The sequence below is a fragment of the Haliotis cracherodii genome, unplaced genomic scaffold (genome assembly GCF_022045235.1).
Source record: "Haliotis cracherodii isolate W230 unplaced genomic scaffold, xgHalCrac1.p SCAF_5, whole genome shotgun sequence".
Taxonomy (NCBI): Eukaryota; Metazoa; Mollusca; class Gastropoda; order Lepetellida; family Haliotidae; genus Haliotis; species Haliotis cracherodii.
In genome coordinates, this window is record NW_027266308.1 from 27,447,782 (window position 1) to 27,466,854 (window position 19,073).

A 19,073-nucleotide genomic window follows, 5' to 3' on the forward strand; every position below is an offset into this window, starting at 1 on the left:
TAAAATGGGTGAAGAATGTTTGATTCGAACCTTGGCGGTTTAATGCCGAAACACTAAACGCGGAGTGCCTTAGCCCACTGGGCCATCTATGACTCTGGCCTTTATGTAAGAATATATTTTAACAGCAAATGAAAATAAACTATATTTTATGACAACGATAGTGTATTCACTTCATTCCAAGACACGTTGCCACCTGTACGGTGACCTTGACCTTAAGTTTACGTTTCAGGGCTGAACCTGACATTAATGGCCACAGTGTTTCCATCACGAAACTTCAATGGTGGCACTCGGGACGTTTCATTAAAGCATATGGAAGATGAAGCTATTACTGATACACCCACACTATCCGCATTATACATAACAGAATTACGCGGAAAGGTCAGACCCCTACGTAGCATTTCATCCCGGTACAGAGTATGTTTGTTATGGAATAATTTCGACATTAAATCTCCAACACCTCCTCGCTATGTCTGTCTTGTTCAGCCTTTTACTCCTCGGAATTCAGATTGGTATCCACAATGCGAGATATCGAATTATCCCAAGTGCTTCACATTTGTGTAGTCGCCATTGATGAGGGTCGACTGGCTCACGTCAGTGTAATGGGATTGGAATATTCAGTTTGAGATGACATTCAGTCTGACATGAACCATTTTGGGATAACTTGTGAATTTTAATATTAAGCTGTCCAAAGTCCCGTACCGGTTATTGGTAATTTATAACCTTAATTCTACACGTTAACTCAATTTAATGTCTGTAATGAAATCAACTGTTTTATCATATTGATATTGGGTATACCTGTTTAACGCCGCATTCTGCAATATTCCAGCTATGCAACGACTTTCTGGAAATAATATATCTGCGTGTATATCTGCCTATCTGTCGATCTGCCCGTGTGAGTATGACTGCCTATATATATATCTGCCTATCTGTCGATCTGCCCGTGTGAGTATGACAGCCTATATGTATATCTGCCTATCTGTCGATCTGCCCTTATAAGTATGTTTGCCTTTCTCGACTGGCCAAAGGGTACGCTCTCAGAGGTTTGTTTCTTTACTGGTATTTATTGTTTAACGCAGCACTCAGCAATCTTCCAGCTGAATGATAATGGTCTCTAGATAACCTAGTCCGGATCAGAGAACCCAGTGATTGACATCATGAGCATCGATCTCCGCATTTGGGATACGATGACATGCATCAAACAAGTCAGCGAGGCTGACCACCCGATCCCGTTAGTTGCCTCTTACGACAAGCATTGGTTGCCGCATCTTGACGGGTCTAGCTTAAAGTAACCATACCTGTATAGGTCATGTTCTTTAGATATGATTTGCAAGTCACGTGGTCTATGTGGTCTGGAGATCACATAGACAACTTCTACCTTCAAATAGTCAACTCAATTTATGTCTAACAATATTGTTCTGAATTTGATCAGGGTTACAGCTTTCAAGGCGTTAGTAAATCTTTCAAAACATTTTTATGGTAGACATGCGGAGGACATTTCAAAAATTGACACATCGGTGACAGAAATGATGTCTATATTTTGTACCATATGTTACTATGGGTTTTTGTCTGGGTGAACATTTGACTTGCCTTTGCATGTGTTTGACGGGTACCACCGGTGGGGCAGGATACGCTCACCTGTTTGCGAACACCAGGTATCCTCACTATTTGATAGTGATTCATAAACACGTACAACGAACTCTTCTTTCAGCACAGGTTGCTTTTATGATTATAGAAATGGTCTTATTGTAATTACAATATTCATATTTCATAAGGATTATGCGCATTGTTGGTCACATGACCTGGTGGTAGATCACGTGATCCAAGCTACATGTTCTGGCGTCAGCTGAAATTCTGATATAATCATGTTCAGTGTGGCAGCTGTAAAGATTGTTATAGTTTTGTTTTGTAAGGCAGCTGTAAATCTGTAATAATTGTGTTCTGTCGGGTATCCGAAGGTCTTTGGCAATTAAGTTCGAGAGGCAATCATTCCTCGTCACACCGAAGACCATAGCTTGATTACCCACATTGATAAAACGTGAGAAACCATATTTGTGATATGTCTGGAACATTGCAGCATGCAGCGTAAACCTGCACTCACTCACTCACTCACTCACTCACTCACTCACAGAAGCCCAATGTACAAGAACAAGCGCCTGGAAAGGCTAACACCTCAAAGAACCAGTTTCTGCTTAAATCTGGACATGGTATATTCTTGCTATTTTCAGTTACAAATACAAAATGGTAAAAACTGTCGCCCTCAGCAACCGCAATGACAACTCAGCAAAGCCGCCATCCTCCCCTTTGGGAAAATATCCGCCAACATGGACATTCTGTAACGGAAAGGTTCCCGATGACGACAATAGCGGGACTTCATAGGATTAAACATGGCCATATTATGACCGACATGTATTCATGTGCCACCAGACACCTCATGTGCAACCAGACACCTCATGTGCCACCAGACACCTCATGTGCAACCAGACACCTCATGTGCAACCAGACACCTCATTTGCTTCAACTGGACAACTATGCCATACAACTCTAGGATCGACTTCGCTAAATGGCGAAAACGGATCTCTAGCGCGTGTTTTTCATTAAATGTCAACCACAGTTTACACTGAATTATCAGGACTGTATCGATCGCCAAGCTGTCCGACACTAAATCGATCTCGCCTGGTGTTTTGTAAGAAATATTACAACTGCATCTATAGACAAGTCGATAACAGCAATATCTAGGTTAGAGTAACATATTTGTCACTCACTCACTCACTCACTCACTCACTCATTGTTGGATATTTTAGTCAGTTAGACTCGGGTCATAGGATCTCAGTGACAAGTTACGTCTCAGCAGGATACGGTCCCAGCTCTCAACAAGAAACTTGCTAAGGTCAAAGTTTCTTACTCCAAGACGGATCCTATCCCGCACCGGAAGTACTTAGCATAATGCATCAACGATTGGCTCAAATTACGACAATGAATGTACATGCAAGCAAAGCCATGATGTGTTCATTAGTATCACTGTGTGGAGGTCAATACCGTCTGGACTGTCGTTAAAACCCAGTGTCAATATAGATCACTGGTCGGCCTTCCCAGCTTGTCACGCGTGGTCGGAAGTCGACATCATCGAACATGACTGTCTTGGAACTTGGAACAAGAATATGTAACATAACCATTACACAGACCCATTCATGAATGGATTCGATAACCGATTATTATGGCATTTTGTATTGGGACTTTTGAACCATATAACAACACCTTAAGATACCATGAGTAAATGGGAGAGGTTATGTGCCAGTTTAAGCACTATGAGACCAATATAAGAGAACCCATGTGAGGAATCGAACAATGGCACTGACTACTCGGAGATCCGATCTGCTGGTAAAGAAGGGTATGTTTAGCTGTAGGTATCACTAGAGTGCGTGAGTGAGTGAGTCAGTTGGGTTTAACACCGCTTTTAACAGTATTCCAGTTTTATCACGGCTTAATGTGGGAGGAAAGCCCGAAGTGATGCAGGTCTCAGACATGTACCACTTCGGTGAAACCCACGAGCGCGGGTATGGTGCTGACAAACCTAGAAACATAATCGGGGCGAATCGGGATTTGAACCCACAATCATAGGTTTCTGGCGTACCCAAGGGACGCAATTCTGAACAGCGAATCGCGTCGCCTTAGACGACTGGGCCATCCGTCCCCCTGTATCACTAGATTAGTTCATACTATCGTTAATTTATTGCATGTGTGAATCCTGAATCATTAAATTTTCACAATTGTTTTGCCTTTTACGCCCAATGGAAAATCGAGACTGGTTATTCTCTGGCGTTGACGTTTTTTTATTTCCAAATAATAGTGATCCTTCTTAAGATATGAACAATGAAACGCCATTTATAACAGCTACTGACAAGTTAATAAAAGAGAATACATTTCAATTAAAGCCCACTTTACTCTTTTAAGTAAGTCATATAAGGCATATTGTTCTTGGTGCTACATCAATATATTTGAAGTATTTAAAGTGATACAAACTGGCGTATATTAAAGCAAGCCCGTTGAGAACCTACCACAACAGCACCGCATCGTGACATGGCGTTTAAGACGTGAAGCCAGTTCAAGCTTTAAATACTCCCTATGATAAAAAATACATGGCCTGTGGTCATCTACAAGTTCTGCAATCAACCATCGCGTGTGGCAGCACTGTGAAAGCTTTTCCGTATTTGTACAACGGAGGGCAGTCAGACAGGTACAGCCCTGACGGAGTTAATTTTATTGATGTCTTTTAACGGTTGAGTTTTCTCTGTTGCGTGCCTTCAAAGCGACCTCGACCTTCCTTGAGATCTCGCCATGACTGGACCGGAAACGCGCTCGTTTTGTGAGCACGTGTCATTACAATAGTGTTTCCATTCTTTTACGCTCTACGCGTGAAGTGTTTCCTGGAAGGCATCCTGGTTGTCCACCTGGCGGCGTTACCTGGCAGACGACAATGTTGACCAATGTGGCGAGTGTTGCCATTGGTTACTTGTGCATGTCTCTGAACTTGGTAACGGTGTTCATTACAATCTTGACATATCTCGAGAGCCCATAATGCCCTCTGTCACGTTGAAAGGGATGGAGATGTTCAACTTCCGACTGCATTTGGACAGTGATACCTTCTACCCATTATATTCACAATTAGCACAAGTAAAAGCCTTAAATATAAATTGTACTGTGTCTTTGCTAATGTGTCGGTGATACCTGACATTTGCCAGGATAAGAAATTGCGAAAATAAATTCTTCCCAACAAGAGCCTCACGGACATGAATAAATGTCATTGAAAGAACGCTGATAATGACCAGGGCCCACTTGCACAAAGCGATCTTAGCGCTAAGATGATCTTAACTCCCATACTTTAACATAGGCTTACGATAGTCTTAGCGCTAAGATCGCTTTGTGCAAGTGGGCCCGGGAATATTTTCAATTCAGGGCCCACTTGCACAAAGCGATCTTAGCGCTAAGATGATCTTAACTCCCATACTTTAACATAGGCTTACTATAGTCTTAGTGCTAAGATCGCTTTGTGCAAGTGGGCCCAGGAATATTTTCAATCGTGCAATATTATTGTTCACGGAGTGACATTATGTATGATTGTGCGGCTTGTTATATTTGTAACCATTCATTCTTAGACGTATTTCTACGTCATTATCAGCTCACGAACGATCACTGCCGAGAGCACACGTTTGCTGTTTTGACGGACGCCTTGTATCGATGGCATCCTTGAACTTACTTGATGGCACAGCCATAGCAATTGTACGTTACGTCTACTGAACCTGACCGCCTCCGTGGTCTAATGGGCAGAGTGTCTGCCCGGAGAGCGGAAGGTCGGTGGTTCTATCCCCGGCCGCGTCTTACCAAACGACGCTAAAAGATGGTACCCGTTGTTCCCTTGCCTGGTGCTCGGCTTTTAGGGGATAAAACAAGGATTGGTCTGCTCAGGGTCAGTATACTGTTTCTGCCCCGAGAGGGGAATATCGGTGGTTCGACCCACAGAGATCGGGAGGTCGGTAGTTCGATGGTCCGGCTGCGTCATATCGAAAGACGTTAAAAGATGGTACTTGTTGTTACCCAGCCTGGCCTTCAGCACTAAGGAGTGTCTGAATGAGGTATCCATTTTAATTTTAGGCATGGCATCCCGGTGGGCTAGCACTATGTAACGGGCATGCGTGTCGCTATGTCAATGTAATAACTTTAACTTGACGTTAAACCCCATCTCACCTCACCTCACCTCACCTCACCTCACCTCACCTCACCTCTCCTCCACTGAATCTAGTTCCGCGTTAGAAACAAAACGTGGCGCAGACAAACACGAGGTCGATCGTCGATGTAAGAACATCGATAAGTAATCACTATATGGTATTGCTTAAACCAATAAGCAACTGTGTCTTCATAGGGAGGGTAGTTTGGACATATTCTGTTATCAAACTAACATATACAGGGTTTGAAATGACAGCGTGTGTGTGTTAATATATTGCATGTAGGAGATATAAGCAAAACTATTGGTTCGAAAAACCATTCTGCTTGCGACATGAAGTCAATTTATTGAATCAATTCATGAAAAACACATTGCTCTTTGTACTGACGTTATGGAAAACGAGTATTGATCCGCGTGTATGTCCAGTAGAACAACGTAGCAGGCCCCCTGTGGGCTATTATTGTGCTGCTGGCGTACTTCAGAAACTCAACACTTAAATAATTTACAAGTCTTCTATTCTCTGATCACTGATAATGTTTTATATGTTGGTCGATCTGATGGACGTCCAGTAGCATGGAACGTTTGAGCGATCTGTCTATGATATATGGTATCACGCACGTTGCCATTATCGATCTCTCCATATATACATTATTCGGACAACTATGTTCCGATTTATACAGCATGGCATTTAGGATGATGTTAGTGTACATGCAGGAAGGTGACTATATAAAGTAAAGCATGTAGGGCACGAAAAGGCATTGCCGACGTCAGAATATGTTATATCTAGGCATGACAGTCTTGAAGAACAGCGTCAAAATATTACATTATGAACGTCAAGACAATATTACATTGTGAACATCATGACCTCTATAGACACGATCAACTTGAAGAACGAAATAGCAACATTACCTCTATGGACACGATCAACTTGAAGAACGATATCACAACATGACCTCTATAGACACGATCAACTTGAAGAACGAAATAGCAACATTACCTCTATGGACACGATCAACTTGAAGAACGATATCACCACATGACCTCTATAGACACGATCAACTTGAAGAACGAAATAGCAACATTACCTCTAAAGACACGATCAACTTGAAGAACGAAATAGCAACATTACCTCTATGGACACGATCAACTTGAAGAACGATATCACAACATTACCTCTATGAACACGATCAACTTGAAGAACGAAATAGCAACATTACTTCTATAGACACGATTAACTTGAAGAACGATATCACAACATTACCTCTATAGACACGATCAACTTGAAGAACGAAATAGCAACATTACCTCTATAGACACGATCAACTTGAAGAACGATATCACAACATGACCTCTATGGACACAATCAACTTGAAGAACGATATTGCAACATGACCTCTATAGACACGATCAACTTGAAGAACGATATCACCACATGACCTCTATAGACACGATCAACTTGAAGAACGATATCACAACACGACTTCTATCGGCACGACAAACAATCAAACTTTGGCATGGTATAGAACACAACATCAGGTTGTGTTAATACACTTTTGTCCTACGAGCTTCTGGATGTCTGTTATTCTACACCTTCAAGGATAACCTCCTGGATCTATACAACTTAACACAACCTAACATAACACAATACAACAAAGTGAAGCCCACCAACCCACCCACCCACCAACCCACCCACCCACCCAACTTCCCCTAGCCCTTCCCCCTCCTAGCCCTACACTACGTCCAGGTGTTGGGGAACCACGTGTTTATTCCATGCGGGGTGATATGACGACCCATTTCCCCTGCAGATGATCAATATATTCCCCATGTGTGGGACGATAATGGGAGTGTGCGTGTATCATATGTCTGCATTCAACACAACAAAAAATTTTGCATTGTGTCGTCGTAAAAGTACGCTTTAACTTGGTCACAATCGCTTTACTGAGTGGATGATATCGATGGGGCGGTTGTCAACTATTGGCTGTAGTGTCACATTCGCATAATTCATAGATAAAGGATTGAATCCTAACTAAACCAAAAGGCATCCATATAACGAAAAGGGTGGATCGAAAAATCTTTATTTACTTTCGAAACTTCACATCCACGTCGTCTGAATGTTTCTGTTTATTTGACCGCCTCAGTTTAATATTTTGGGGACATCGCTTTTCACGAACACCCGGTATCATCACTGATTTTTTCAGAGGTCAATTCATAAACTTTTCACAGCTACATGATGTCAAGGGTCAACACAAAGGATACTGACCTCTACATGATGTCAAAGGTCAACACAAAGGATACTGTCATCTAAATGATGTCAAAGGTCAACACAAAGGAAACTGACCTCTACGTGAAGTCATAGATCAATACAAGGGATACAGACCTCTACATGGTTGTCATAGATCAATACAAGGGATACAGACCTCTACATGGTTGTCACTGGTCAACACAAAGGATACTGACCTCTACATGGTTGTCATAGATCAACACAAAGGATACTGACCTCTACATTGTTGTCATAGGTCAACACAAAGGATACTGACCTCTACATGGTTGTCATAGGTCAACACAAAGGATACTGACCACTACATGGTTGTCACTGGTCAACACAAAGGATACAGACCTCTACATGGTTGTCATAGGTCAATACAAAGGATACAGACCTCTACATGGTTGTCATAGGTCAACACAAAGGATACTGACCTCTACATGGTTGTCACTGGTCAACACAAAGGATGCTGACCTCTACATGGTTGTCATAGATCAACACAAAGGATACTGACCTCTACATGGTTGTCATTGGTCAACACAAAGGATACTGACCTCTACATTGTTGTCATAGATCAACACAAGGGATAATGACCTCTACATGGTTGTCACTGGTCAACACAAAGGATACTGACCACTACATGGTTGTCATAGGTCATTACCGTGCATATTTCACATCCGGGACGCTGCCGTGATCAATACAGAGTGGCCGGTTACACGCCTATCGATAATGCCAGACACCCACTATAGGCATGCTGAACACAATACCGTATCTATTAACAGACCAATGGCTGAGAGAAATTCTAATAATATTTGTCTGTATATCCCCGTGCACACGTAGTAATTACACCTGCCATGTTCAATACTATCAACCTGGATGTTATAGCCTAACACGTTCAACGAACTGTTTAAGCGAAATAAATGAATCTTGGATGCCATTTATCGCATGTTTACCTTTGGGAAATCACTTCCCTGTTCTCGTTCTGTAATGACTATTAAAGTATGTATGTAAGCAAAGAGTAAACAGAAGTATACAGGAGTAATAACAGCATGGCGGGGACATTCCTCACAACAGGGTATGGAGGGTATGGTCATCTATATCTATTGATGTCATAGCAACTTTCAACTGGTGCTAATGGGCGTCACACAGTGCAGGGTAGGTTTGGCAGCCCCTCAGCTGTTAACAACAGTTGGGCAGCCTCATAATACAATGTCCCATTTGCATTGTATGGATAAAGAGGACACATGTTCCAATGGACGATCGACACCAATGTTATAGAATTACAATATTCAATCAACATAAACTATCACCATATACATGGACACACGTGTACATTTCTATACATCGTCTCGTGGACGACACGGCCACATGTGGCGTTTATTGACACCAGTGTGTGAACATCACGTTTACATGTCACGGAAAGTAGGTTTCAGTGACTAATAGCCAACAATAATACGTACCTGTTCAATTCACACCATTCCTGTGTCTAACGATGAACACGTTCTCTCATTCACCGTCCCGGTAGTTGTTGTTTGGTAGACTCCGACAACATCTACATATGTAGTGTGATCTGGAACACTGTACGTCCTTTCAATAAAAAACGTTCCCGTCCCTCAGAAAAACTTTAAGCTTTACTTCCACCCTGGAAACATTGTCGTCTGCTCGCTGCTATGACACTTCCTCGCACACCTGGATACACGACCTTCACCACTAGACATATCTATGCAACAGTTGTGTAGGAACACATCCAATCTCTCCGAGAACTGGGAGCCTTGTGCGATCTCATCCCACGGACTGCGGCAGATGGCCATACCGCATTGATTGAGAGTTTGGCGGGAAACGACAAATATGTTACTCTTACCTAGATATTGCTGTTATCGACTTGTCTATAGATGCAGTTGTAGTATTTCTTACAAAACACCAGGCGAGATCGATTCAGTGTCGGACAGCTTGGCGATCGATACAGTCCTGATAATTCAGTGTAAACTGTGGTTGACATTTAATGAAAAACACGCGCTAGAGATCCGTTTTCGCCATTTAGCGAAGTCGATCCTAGAGTTGTATGGCATAGTTGTCCAGTTGAAGCAAATGAGGTGTCTGGTTGCACATAGGTGTCTGGTTGCACATGAATACATGTCGGTCATAATATGGCCATGTTTAATCCTATGAAGTCCCGCTATTGTTGTCATCGGGAATCTTTCCGTTACAGAATGTCCATGTTGGCGGATATTTTCCCAAAGGGGAGTATGGCGGCTTTGCTGAGTTGTCATTGCGGTTGCTGAGGGCGACAGCTTTTACCATTTTGTATTCGTAACTGAAAATAGCAAGAATATACCATGTCCAGATTTAAGCAGAAACTGGTTCTCAGAGATGCAAGTCTTTCCAGGCGCTTGTGAGTGAGTGAGTGAGTGAGTGTTTTTTTGTTTGTTGTTTAACGCCGCACTCAGCAATATTCCAGCTATATGACGGCGGTCTGTAAATAATCGAGTCTGGACCAGACAATCCAGTGATTGACATCATGAGGATCGATCCACGCAATCGGGAGTGAGTGAGGTAGTTTCCTATATCACGACGAAAAGATATCGCAAAACAAACCAATTTTACATATTTAACAAACACTGATGTATACAGGTAACAGATTGATTTACAGGTAACATAAACCGATTGTACAGGTAACCTTATCAACAAGTACATGTCCTGTTCAACCATAATTAGCCTTTTGAAAGGATTCCCGAGTAACAACAAATAATGCTTTAGTTCCCATCGAAGATATATCAAGAAAAAGTGTCGATAACCCAGGTGGGGACCCAAGTTATGATAATATGGCCTAAGTTGAGATTACATGCCCTAAGTTAAGATAATATGCCCTAAGTTAAGATTATATGCCCTAAGTTAAGATTATATGCCCAAAGTTAGATCATATGCCCTGAGTTAAGATAATAGGCCCTAGATTAAGATAATATGCCCTAAGTTAAGATAATAGGCCCTGAGTTCAGATAATATGCCCTAGATTAACATAATATGCCCTAAGTTAGATCATATGCCCTGAGTTAAGATAATAGGCCCTAGATTAAGATAATATGCCCTAAGTTAAGATAATAGGCCCTGAGTTCAGATAATATGCTCTAAGTTAAGATAATATGCCCTAAGTTAAGATAATAGGCCCTGAGTTCAGATAATATGCCCTAAGTTAAGATAATAGGCCCTGAGTTCAGATAATATGCCCTAAGTTAAGATATTATACCCTTCGTAAGATAATATGCCCTGAGTTAAGATAATGTGCCCTATCATAGTTTAAGCAAGCTGACACACCCTATCATCTAAACAACTGATACGTGCACAACTCTCTTCCACCGGCACAAAATATCTTCTAGTACTCAATCGGGCTTAATCAACTCCAAACATTGCACCAGAAAAATCCGATGAGTACATACATGACCTAATCTCCTTGCAATGCTGATGAGGTGCCACTTCATTGCAGAACCATCGACGACTAATTGCCCGAGTTGACCACGTGACAACGTGTCAACATTGTATGAAAAGATCTGAATCCCCAATGAACTGCATCGCTTGCGTGATGAGGCTGATAACGAGGGTGCGCGTGATGGCAGCATTCAGCCGGCCGATAAGAAGTAATCTGGTAATTTTACAGACATCCATGTTTACAAATATACTCGCGTACGGGTGGTTCTTTGAGAGGAGTCTCAAGACCATTGTTCTTTCTTCAGGGGATTTCAGTCAGCGATGTTGTGAGGGAAATTGGCCAACTGGCGCATCGCCGACCGAGGTTTGTGTGAACATTGTCGGATGTGTACAGATGAGTGAAGAGAGTGCACTTGGAGGTGTTGTGGACTTAACTTGGTTAGGTGAATCAATTCAATATAGCTACATCTGTTTACACATTCCATGAAACTGTCACATCTGTTAAAGCGACAAGATGCTGCTTGAGTGTCGTCTAATTTGTTCTAAGCGGTATGGGCGCAAATATTACATTTGTTACATAAGGGGAATTCGACCCGCGAAGATCCGGGTGAGAACTGGGCCCACTTGCACAAAGCGATCTTAGCGCTAAGACTATTGTAAGCCTATGTTAAAGTATGGGAGTTACAATCATCTTAGCGCTAAGATCGCTTTGTGCAAGTGGGCCCTGGTCTTCAGGTCTAAGAGGCAACTAACGGGATCGGGTGACCAGGCCTGCTGACTTGGTTAATGCATGTCATCTATCCATGAATAGATGCTCATGATGTCAATCACTGGATTGTCTGGTCCATACACGATTATCATTTACAGACCGCCATCATATAGCTGGAAATAGCTTAGTGTGGCGTTAAACAACAAACAAACAAACAAAAGGGGGTTTTCAGTGGCCCTCGGCTAAAACCTGATCAACTGCAAAGTCATGCCATGGAAAACTGAAGTTCAACGGTGAATAGCAGTCGAATGCCAGGGTATTCAATATATCCCAGAGCACCATCTCCAGACTTTAGTATCGGTACCAGCAGCATCGTACGTCACGTGACGAACTGAGATCAGACCTCGTGTTGCACAGCAACCCTCCTCTATTTGCGACAATGGTGTACAACACAATCCACAGCACCTATTACAGGATTCCGAAGAATATCTGCGCAAATATTGCGGAACCGCCTCGTGAGGGTTTGAGGCAACAAGAGCGTCAACTGTGACGTAAGTGGTGTCAAACATGCAGACTTTGGCCTAAACAGCGACTGAGAAGTGTTTGGTTCAGCGGTGAGTGATGATCAACGCTGCATCAAGCTTATGGGAAATAAAAGCCAGGCTTCACTGACGTCGCCGAGAACGTTTTACCGCCAACTACTTACATGACGTCGACAGATTTGGCAGTGGCAGGGTAATGACGTGGGCGGAAATATTCTATTTTTGTAGTTTACTGTAAAAACCGTTTACATGTATATAACCCTTTAATACTTAGAGCCAAACCGACGGAATATATTGTTAATTAATCAATGACCTGCTCAGCGGTATTACTTAACGTTTGATCAATAGTCCGATTTATAGTGAAAACACAACCAATGCACCAACATTTACTGAAAGAGATTTTACTTTACTGTAAAAACATGACACTTCATCCCGGTTACTTCGCCCTCTTTACAATCCATACTCCAATTGTTTGATAGGCATTACTTAGAAGTTATCGGATGACAAGGTAGACACAATTTTATGGATAACAACTTCTTTAATACTGTAAAAAGCGACGTTTCGGTATAGATCCTTATACTGTTGTGCGCGTGCTTATGAACTCTCGGAACACGTTTCACGATCAAATATTGAAAGCTCTTAACATCCCTTGGCTTATTCAACGACATTGCGTGTTGAGTTGATAGATCACTGAGAGGAGCTTATGCACACTCGATGACCCCAGCAACCTTGTTGCTAGGCTGACGTCACATGGCATTATTTCGCCGATGGATCGTGCAACAAAATTCCACAGATTACGTCATCGGGTATTGTGACGTTATTGTAAACTTTGAGGTGCAAGGTCCGTTCCTCAAGGCGATCGTACTGTAGCGCAACGACAGTCGTTAGTCTGTTAAAGTATGTGAGTTGCGATAGTCTTAGCCCTACGATAATGTTGTGAATTCTAAAGGTGGGCCGTTGTATGGTATTAAATTAATACGTTTCTTTTGACGTGTTTGAAGTATTATTCTGTTAAACTCAATTGGACTGTGCCGTGGATCGTGTGGGTGCTTTCGCTCGTCAGATACAACAACTATTCACTCGTTTCATAAAATTGGTATTACACGGGAGCTCGTTTAGTATTCTATATATCCTTTTGTTGTCACTACTTACTCAAGTTATCCCACTCATGTATGTTACTGTTAATCCTCTACTGTTAATCCTTCACCTACTATATATAATCTGTACAATGTCCCTTATTCACTGTGTGCGAAATACGCATCAGTCGGAAAGCGCACGTTAAATCTCCAAAGTAAGTAAGTAAGTAACCCTTATTCAGTCTTGCTTGACAACGGTATAAGGATCTATACCGAAACGTCGTGTTTTACAGTATCAAAGAAGTTGTTATCCATAAAATTGTGTTAACCTTGTAATTCATAGTCCAGACAGATTTATAATGAAAACAACCGATGAAATAGTCTGTCGGTCACGACTGTCACGAGCAGTCGATTGTTATTGATAGATAACGTGAATGTAGCGATGGTATCGTGAGGTGTTACTCTTCGATCAGCAAGGAAAACAAACAATTCCAATCATCTATTTGGGTTTATTGTGTTTGAAGGGCTATTTACAACAGGATTGCATTTCCAGCTGCCGGGCTTCTAGACATTTACTGAGTTGCCGCTATACTGAATACACCATGGTTGTACGCCAGACTGACGTACGATGCGGTTGTTGTACGCCAGACTGACGTACGATGCGGTTGTTGTACGCCAGACTGACAATACGGTGGTTGTACCATAGACTCACGACGCGGTGGCTGTACGTCAAATGGACGTATGTATGATACGTTGTTTGTAGTCCGGACTGACGTATGATACAATAGCTGAACGCCTATGGTGGCTGTACGTCCACCAGACATAAACTGGTGGCTCCGGTTGATGGACACATGCTAATGACACTTGATTTGTTTTTTAGATATGTACAGCAGGCCTACCAAAGGAAAAAAAAACTAAGATCTGTCCAAAACAATAGAACTGATATTTATCGAATGTGTACACCAAAAGACTAAAATGCTGAAATATACATGGACAAGCACGAGGAAAACGTGACGTCATTCATCAGTCGTTTTCCCGAGTGCTTGGTCTTCTCATGGCGGAGACAGCAGGTAATGCTGTGTGCACCTCACGGATAAGTCGAGTTAAATTCCCTTGAGGGGGTAATTTTTAAAAACTCTGATTTTACTCGAACATTTCCTACATATTATTAATTCATCTTTACACAGAGGTTAGTTTAATACAAAAGGGCATCATGGGTGGTGTACGTATAGTAAATGAGAGTATGCGTGATCTGGTTGGCGAAAGTATTGCTTACATATCAAATGTCCATATTTTCTTGGTGTGTATGTCATAAATAGGAAAAACAACAAAGTAATCATAATGTCAAAATAAGAAGGGTATTTTGAAATCACAGTTACATTAAATACGTTTATAACAAACTGCCGGATACTTATCTTTGAGCCCGGGCCTTTTGCTGTATAAATGCTGTATATATGCTTATATCGAACTATGGTCATAACAAACTAACATTAGTGGTCCTTTCGAGTTCGTTATAACCGTAGTTTACAGTGTTATAGATAGATAGATAGATAGATAGATAGATAGATAGATAGATAGATAGATAGATGGATGGATGGATGGATGGATGGATGGATGGATGGATGGATGGATGGAGATAAATAGATAGATAGATAGATGGATGGATGGATGGATGGATGGAGATAGATAGATAGATAGATAGATAGATGGATGGATGGATGGATGAGATAAGTGGATGGATAGATAGATAGATAGATAGATAGATAGATAGATAGATAGATAGATAGATAGATAGATAGATAGATAGAGTAGTTTTGTGAATATACGCAGTGGGTAATGATGACAGGACAACCCTTATTTGTTTTTCTGTTGTAGACTTTGGCGTATGAAGATCATACATATATATCTTTAAGTTACATGATGCGCGATGCAAATCCAACGTGGATGAACTGCAGGTGGATACACATCACGTACGGCCGAACACAACACTCCAGCTGCACTACCGGGTGCTGATGACATTAAACAATGGCGTGTTAGACTGAGAACAATTCAGGTGGGCATTTTTACGCACTTCTATTTATAGCCACATGTTAGTCAAATCGCTGCGTGAGCGACGTGGCTGTGAATATTTTCAGAGAAGATCGATGACAACAAGATGTTACGCTCAGCTCTGCGTAGAAAATAGAAATCAGTTGCAGATTGTAGATACGGCAGATGGTGGGAGATGGATTCCCACCTTCACGATCAAAAGAACATTATGACGTCAGAGGGTTTGTTGTAGCATCTGCGCTGAGCTGACGTCACACTGACTCGCGTTGCGTGGTATAAATCGAATAACCATCGATGACGTCATCTTGAATTCTTTACGACAATGCGTTTACATGACGTCACGTTGCCGTCAAACAATGGGACAACAGGCCGGACATTATGTCGAGAACCAGTGTGAAGCAGACTTTATTTCTCACCTGTGAAGAGATCACCCCTTTTACCCAATTCTTTATTCTCACGGAACCACCCACAGTGATACAAGAGCGTGTTTTGTTTTGTTTTTTGTTTGTTTGTTGTTGTTTTTTTGGGGGGGGGGTTCAATCAAATATACGTGCAAGTAGACTGATCATTCAAACAGGAAGAGTACATTTAAGTATTATTTCTAAAGAATTTGTAGACATTGACAAAAACACTTTGACAAATTCTTAATTTCTGCTATTTTCGTTGTACAAAGTATACGTGGTTGTTTGAGTATATAAAGATTACGCCATAAATAAAACTTTTCTGGTATATATCTACTACGGAATGTATCAAAAGCTTGACATTTAAATAAATAGTGGAGCTCGTCAGTAATAGCTGGTGAGTTACAAAGGCTACGGGTTCTTTCTTCTCGGGTGATACCAAGCCAGCGGCCAGTCTCTACAAGTTAATTATGGTTACAAGTTGTAAAAGGTAGAAGCAGGAAATATATTGTTCTTGGAAGGAGGGGATATTTTCAAAGGATGGGATATATTTAAGCAATTTATAGAAAGTCTCTTTTAAACTATTGCACACAGTACTCCGCCATGATTGTGTAAATTGATCTTTTAACGTTAGCTCTATGTTAGAGACTAGCAATTTACTGTTGTACAGTGTCCCCCGTCGTGATATTGCTGGAATATTGCTAAAAGCGGCGTAAAACGATACTCACTCACTGCTGTACAATTATGGGTCCTTGAACACATATGATATGCCACAGTTATCAAATATCTTCTGGAAATTGTTCAATAAGCTATTATTTCTTGGATTTACAGAAATATTTATTTTGATAAAGCTAAGAACATATTGTGATAATTTGATCATGAATTTCCAGCTTGGGACAAACATATTTACTCTTTTCCCTATGGTAATGTGAGTGGAAAACGACCCAATTCGCCATATACCATGAAGTTTGGGGTTGACGCCCAGAGACCCGACACCATTTTTAAACATTTTAGATGGACCTTTTCCATGGGTTCCTCTGATTCCTAACTCTACACCTCACAGCCATACAGAAGAAGACACCTTTTGTCATCAGCTGGTCATTCGAATGAAGGCGTCGGAAACACTGCGCAACTGTACTCTGCAAGGTCTACTCACCGCCAAGACGGATAAAATACTTCCGGTAGACACAATCATTTTCACAAAATACCAGATATGCATAGAAGTTAGATTTTTGCGTTGAACGCAGTTGTTTATAACTTGAAAATACCTGTTATATTAATGTTATTGTGAACATGTTTTAGAATCGACATCTTATCGTTTCTTATGATCGATCTCAGAGAATGCTACGCACTTGCTGACCCGTGAAGATCCGGGATAGAATAGGTCTTCAGCAACCCATGCTTGCCGTAAAAGGCGACTATGCTTGTCGTAAAAGGCGACTAACGGGATCGGGTGGTAAGGCTCACTGACTTGGTTGATGCATGTCATCGTATCCCAATTGCGTGCATCGATGCTCATGATATCAACCACTGGATTGTCTGGTCCAGACTCGACTATTTACAGACCGCCGCCATATAGCTGGAATGTAGATGTAGCTACGCACTGTACTGCCTGGTTGCACTTTGAGAGAACAGTCTAAGGTCGAATCTTCAATTATGAATGTTGTATTCAAACGCCACCCTTTTTCCAGCAACGTCTGTTTTCAACGTTGGATTTCGATAATTTTTACGTGAGTTTTAAGTAAATAACTACACTCCTCCCCGTAAAACACCGTTTTTATTACGACTCGTGCATTTCATAATTCGTCAAAGTCTCTAATCCTTTTTTGAATAAATACGGTATCTAACGGGGACTCGTTCAGTAATCTGTGTTTATGATGCTTAGTGAGCTGAATATCTACTCTAATAAAAGAGTAAGGATCTTGAAAAATAAATCTTAATACCAAGTATTAGAACAAGTGTAAGTGTTGACGACAAAGATCTTATGCAAGAACGTTTATGTCTGTAAAACACCAAAACAAGCACATACTATAGCTTGCACGTGCCTCACGGAGTAGCGTCACACGTGCGTAGGATGTCATTCCTGATTTTGACACTTTCAAGAAAGGCCGATTAATTTCTGCGGACCATTATTGTTGTCAATCTTATTGTTTCTGCTTACCATACAATTGTGATTTACTTGATTCCGTTCATTGTTTGTGTATGAACGAGCGATGCGGCGTCTGCAACGCGCGGAGTGTCAACCGGCTATTGGCAAGCTGGAATCTGGCAGAGGTCAGCGTACAGTGGCCAATACGTTCAATGTTACACAGCCTGTGTTAAGCAGACTATGGAACCGGTACCAGCAAAACCAAAATGACGATCGACCTATTTCAGGGCGTCCCAGGTCAAGGACAAGAGTACAGGATCGATTGATCCGAAACCAGGCTCTACGATATCGAGCCCAAACAGCGGATCAAATTGCTGCAAACTTTCATCGGGCTAATAGAGTACGAGTTACGGGTCAGACGATTAGAAACCGTATACATGTAGCTCATCTCCTTGCTTGACGCCTCTTACAAATCGTCATTTTACAACAGACGCCATTGGTGCACTCAACGTCGAAAATGTGGCAATCGTCGCTGGTCATGTTTTCAGATTGTACTTCTTTCTTAGGCCTGGTCGTGTCTGGCGACGTCGAAATGAACGTCAAGCCAATGTCAACCTGAGACCTCATGACAGATTTGGCGGTGGATCGTTATGGCGTGGCGTGGCATCACTATGACTGAGCTAATCCTACTCTCTATTGTGCAAGGAAGGGTCAAAGGACATTACTAACAGGACAACATACTGACAGCTTTCCTTGTCCCGTTTGCAAGGCGTGTGGGTCGACGTTTTGTCTCTCAGGACTA

The 19,073-nt window shown here is 41.7% G+C and overlaps 1 protein-coding gene across 1 annotated transcript in view; it reads right to left on the reverse strand.

Moving 5' to 3' along the window:
• Positions 1–9,741, reverse strand: part of LOC139444004 (uncharacterized) — a 35,555-nt gene extending 25,814 nt beyond the window's left edge. Inside the window, exon 1 of the mRNA XM_071224904.1 lies at positions 9,443–9,741. The gene's annotated coding sequence lies outside the window, so the exon portion shown is untranslated. The remainder of the gene's footprint in view (positions 1–9,442) is intronic.
• Positions 9,742–19,073: the final 9,332 nt, after the last annotated feature.